General features: G+C 40.8%; 1 pseudogene; it reads left to right on the plus strand.

Annotated features, from left to right (window-relative positions):
• The first annotated feature begins 2,917 nt into the window (after positions 1 to 2,917).
• LOC134616372 (tripartite motif-containing protein 16-like) lies at positions 2,918 to 4,923 on the plus strand (annotated as a pseudogene).
• The last annotated feature ends 959 nt before the right edge of the window (positions 4,924 to 5,882 follow it).

Below are 5,882 nucleotides of genomic sequence, written 5' to 3' on the forward strand. Positions count from 1 at the left end.
GCGATGACAGCGCGGGAGCCCTTCTGGGTAAAGCTGCGTCGGATTGGGAAGAGGACCCTTCGTCGTTCCAGGATCTCTTTGGGGAACTGGTCGTTCACGCTGAAGTCCGTTCCTTTTAATTCCCTGCCGCGGCTTTTCACCTGTTCCTTTTGTTTGTAGTGGCCGAATTTGGCCACGATAGGACGTGGTCTCCCGGCCGCAGCCCGAATGGGGCCGAGGCGATGCACCCTATCAAAGACGATGTTCTTCACCGTGTCCTCCGGCAGCTTCAGGTGGGTTTTGATGAAGCTTTTTACCGTGGTCTCCGCGTCCTCTCCAGCGGCTTCTGGAATACCAGAAAATACCAGATTTTCACGCATGCTACGGGCTTGTAGATCAATAACTGTTTCTTTTATTTTTTTTATTTTCTCTATTTAGCTGAGTAACATTGTCTGTGAGACATTTCACCGACTCCCTTAGCGTGGCATTTTCAGCAGCGAGCGTTTCCACCTGCTGCTGGCTGAACTCCAGGGATTCTCGCAAGGATTTAAATTCCCGGTGAAGAATCTCCACCAAGGACAGCCTTGCATCGAAACTGGACAATCGTTTATCGATTGACTCCAGTATGTCGGCATCCCTTTTGTATATTCTGTATTTATATCTGTCTCTGTATTTATATATGTGTATATATGATATATTTCTGCTCACATTCTGTAACTTCTATCGGTGCTGTGCTATTGGAAACCGAATTTCCCAGAGGAACCCACCCGAGGGATTAATAAAGTTTTATCTAATCTAATCTAATGAATAAGATTTGATAGATCAGGTGGACGATACAGTCAAAGACAGACCTGAATATACACAGCCATCTTTTCATTTGCAAAAATCCAAGTTTGATCTTTGTTTACATTCATGTTTTTGACTACGACTCTGATAGACTGGAGACCAGGGCAGGGGGTACACTGGCTTTCACTCAAGGATCCCAGGAGAGAGCCCCGCCCCATCATGAGCCTTGGTGGATATGTGGCTATAAAATGTAAGGACTGATACTGAATATTAATATTAAGGAAAATTGAATTATAATACAAATTTCTAGATATTTGTTAGACCCAGCAAGAGTAATATGGATTACATATGTGTGAACTGCTAACCCTAACCCTAGCTCAACAAACAACAATGCCCTGGACTGTCAGTATAATTACATCCTCTGAACATGAGTAGCTTTTATCACTGTTTCAATTATAAAAGAAAAAGAAAACACAACCAGAAAAAAGCTAAAAAAACAAACAAACAAACAACAAACAAACACAAAACATAACATTGTGATGTCATTTTAGCAAAGCAGCTACATAGCTGTAGCGGCAATCTTCGGTCCTTCTTCGCCGCTTCTGCAGGACGTAAAGTTTCTGACCTGTGCTTTTCTTAGATCACCTGGACGCCTATGGGTAGCAAATAAAAAAAGAGGCGAATGTCAAAAAGGAAAACATTTATTTCCTCCTCACAAAGCCGAAAACTACAAAACAAAAATCTCCAGTAGGAGCTCCTTTTACATCTTTATGATACTAAATCTAAAACAACTACAAACGGTGACAGTCAGAAAGCTGTTGATCCACGTCCTGCTTGCTTACCCTTTCATCAACACATGGCGGCCCAATACACACCGCTTTACAACACCTAACAATACTTTATGACAACAGAATATATTAAGAAAGCAGAATAAATGTAGTATATTACGTTCTAACATAAAATAATCAAGATTATACCTAGAAACAGAAATTAAAGATCATAACAAAATATTTAAATATGGCGGATGTATTAGAGTAAAATATTGGCCTGAATTGTCTAAGCTCTAATACATAGGAAAGGATCAGGCTCACTATTTATGACGACTTAGACCAATAATGCGTGTTAGACTGTCAGCTGTGTACTTCTTTAGTATGCTTCTGTACAGTTAGGGTCACCATCTCTATATGAGGATAAATATGCAAAAAACACAAAAAGTTATACATGAATTATTAATAAAGGTTATACATGACTAACAGCATCATTAGAAACATATTTTCATTCAGATTTTTAAACATAATTAGAAAAATTAGACTTGAAACGAATAAGTGAAAATGTCACATTGTTACAGTCCTAATGCCAAAATGATTCTTCGTAGCTGCTGCTTTGAAATACTGAACTTTACATTTGACCTCATTAGAGATAATAATTCACAACGGCACACTGTCAGGATAATTCTGACTATAAAATCACTGAATTAATCTGAATCATTTTTTAAATGTGCTGTGAATAAATGCTGCGAAGGTGGTGAGATGGACTCGTGCTCTTTGTGACTCTGGTAGCTCTTCTGAGGAAACACCAGCGTCTCTCCACACCGTCACCATCTGTGAGCACACACTGCTGCTCTGCCAGCATGTAGAAAATCACATACAGAGGTGAAGAATATTACTACTGTTAAACATTCGAGCTCAAGTTTGGATCATTTAGATCTAAATAGATCAAACTCGCTCTTAATTTCAGGAATAGGAGATTAGAGGACAGATTGGTGTTCAAGAAGTTGTTTAGGTTTTGTCTTTCTTTGTTTTTGTAAACACTGTGGACTGATCTGCATTTGTTAATGCTAAATTTAAATATTTAAATATTAGATTAGAAAATGTCAAAACAGAAAATGTGATTTACTTTTATTCATTACAACTTCTTAAACTTCGCTGAACGTTTTGAAATATAAAATGAACTCGCTGAGTGTTGACTGTCAAATTTCAAAGCTCAAAGTAAAGTTAAAGTTTAACTGGGTCAGACTTGTTACTGCATGCTGTAATCACACATACCACACCCTGCATCATGTGATTGGCTCTTGGTCGCTCTGTAAGAATATTTCTTACAGCGTCTGTGTCAGGATGGGTCTAAACAACATGGTGTAAATGCAGTTGCTGCTGAGCCTCATTTCCTGTAGGAGGTGAGAAGAGCAGAGATCTGTTTCCCTTCAGAGCACAGAGGTTGTTTCTGTTCAGAGGAAGTGAAACTGTCTGACAGTCACTGAGAGACGGTGAAACGGCACGGCACATGAATCAAATGGACCAAACAAAATTCTGCTGTTCAGTCTGTTTGGATCTACTGAAGGATCCGGTGGCTCTTCCCTCTGGACACAGCTACTGCATGAACTGTATTAAAAGCTTCTGGGATGAAGAGGAAGAGAAGAAAATCTACAGCTGCCCTCAGTGCAGACAGACTTTTACACCGAGGCCTGTCCTGGTGAAAAACACCATGTTAGCAGATTTAGTGGAGGAGCTGAAGAAGACTGGACTCCAAGCTGCTCCTGCTGATCACTGCTATGCTGGACCTGAAGATGTGGCCTGTGATGTCTGCACTGGGAGAAAAATGAAAGCCTTCAAGTCCTGTTTAGTCTGTCTGGCATCTTACTGTGAGAAACACCTTCAGACTCATAATATTCTTGCAGCTCCATTAAAGAAACACAAGCTGGTGGAGCCCTCCAAGAAGCTCCAGGAGAACATCTGCTCTCGTCATGATGAGGTGATGAAGATGTTCTGCCGTACTGATCAGCAGAGTATCTGTTATCTCTGCTCTGTGGATGAACATAGAGGCCACGACACAGTCTCAGCTGCAGCAGAAAGGACTGAGAGGCAGAGAGAGCTGGAGGTGAGTCGACAAAACATCCAGCAGAGAATCCAGGACAGAGAGAAAGATGTGAAGCTGCTTCAACAGGAGGTGGAGGCCATCAATCAGTCTGCTGATCAAACAGTGGAGCACAGTGAGAAGATCTTCACTGAGCTGATCCATCTCATCCAGAAAAGAAGCTCTGATGTGAAGCAGCAGATCAGATCCCAGCAGGAAACTGAAGTGAGTCGAGTCAAAGAGCTTGAGGAGAAGCTGGAGCAGGAGATCACTGAGCTGAAGAGGAAAGATGCTGAGCTGAAGCAGCTCTCACACACAGAGGATCACATCCAGTTTCTACACAACTACCCCTCACTGTCAGCGCTCAGTGAGTCTACAGACTCATCCAGCATCAATATCCGTCCTCTGAGGTACTTTGAGGATGTGACAGCAGCTGTGTCAGAGGTCAGAGATAAACTACAGGACATTCTGAGAGAGGAATGGACAAACATCTCACTGACAGTCACTGAAGAGGATGTTTCACTGTCACAACCAGAGCCAAAGACCAGAGCTGAATTATTAAAATATTCATGTGAAATCACACTGGATCCAAACACAGCAAACACATCTGTTATTATCAGAGGGGAACAGAAAAGTGACATTCATTAATCAACGGTCTTATTCTGATCATCCAGACAGATTCAATTACTTTGGTCAGGTCCTGAGTAGAGAGAGTCTGACTGGACGTTGTTACTGGGAGGTGGAGTGGAGAGGGGGAGGAGTTTATGTAGCAGTCGCATACAAGAATATCAGCAGGAAAGGATGGGGTAATGAATGTGTATTTGGACGTAATGACAAATCTTGGTCATTAGATTGTAACAACAACAGTTATACATTTTGGTACAACAACATCCAAACTGGTGTCTCGGGTCCTCGTTCCTCCAGAGTAGGAGTGTACCTGGATCACAGAGCAGGTATTTTGTCCTTCTACAGCGTCTCTGAAACCATGACTCTCCTCCACAGAGTCCAGACCACATTCACTCAGCCGCTCTATGCTGGACTGAAGATTTATGATTTTGGAGACACTGCTGAGTTGATTAAAGTGACATAGACTGAAGTCTTTCATATTGTGGGTTTAAATCTGTATTTTAGTTTCCTTTTATTTTCTCTCCATCATTTCTGCACAGAGATCAGCTGTCAGTCAAACATTATGGGTGGTACCTCCACATCTTCTAGTTGTTCTCTTGATGTTTCTGAGTTTTTAAAGGAGATCTTTCCTGTGACTGTTTATGGAGGCTATCACTGCTCAGCATCATTTTGATTTACTAAAATATTTCTGCACATGAAAATGTAAACTTCTCTATCCTCTAAATGTTTCTGGAATATTTGTCCTGAAAAATGTCGACATTTCTCTTTATGAGTATGGCAGACCATGTGTGTGTGTTTGTGTTTGTTTTTGTCAAAATCATCAAACAAATGAGGAAAAACTGTGATTTTAATGAATGAATTCATATATTGTGTTGATGTTTTATTGTGTGAATAAACTGGAAGGTTTAACTATAAATCAAACTTTGAACAAAGTCTTTTCTTCTGTCTTCATTCCAGGATCTCACTCAAATCTGATGCAGAAAATATGAAACTAATCTGAGAGAATAACTGAAGCAGTTTTCCTCCTGAAGCATCACAAAGTTCAGAGTTCATGTTTAGAGCAGAAGATTCAGCAGTCGCTCTGTGACCTTTCAACTTTCTTCACTAAAACAGCCTCATTACAGAGAAACAAGTCACATGTTCTTGATGTTCTGAAGTCCTTTCAGATGTTTGTAATGGTCCTTGAACGCAGCATCAGTGTTACAGGTTGTGACTCCTGTGAACAAACTGACACAGTGTGATATTACACATATTTAAATCTGTCTTTACTGATGATGTTGAAGCTGCTGAAGGCTCAGTGAAGTTTGGTCTTCCTGCAGGTTAACAAGTGAAATGTGAAAGTGATGCACAACACAAGAGGGCGCCTTCATCCTGCTAACAGGGATGTAGAGGAGGTTAAAGCCCCTCAGCTCAGTTTGTCCACATGTTTTACATTCTGCCATGTTTTTAGGCTGAACAAAGCCTTTATCATAAAGTGCATTGTGTCATAGATCCTGGTAAACTGGATCAAAGCATCATTAGTTAGTCACTTCTTTAGTTTGGAGCTGTATCATCTAACACTGTAGAAACATTTTCTTCAGCTTCAGCTCAGAACAGGACTGTTGATGAGAACAAACAGCAGGGACACAGTATCAGCAAAC

Source organism: Pelmatolapia mariae, linkage group LG18 (assembly GCF_036321145.2).
Source record: "Pelmatolapia mariae isolate MD_Pm_ZW linkage group LG18, Pm_UMD_F_2, whole genome shotgun sequence".
In the NCBI taxonomy this organism is placed as follows: Eukaryota; Metazoa; Chordata; class Actinopteri; order Cichliformes; family Cichlidae; genus Pelmatolapia; species Pelmatolapia mariae.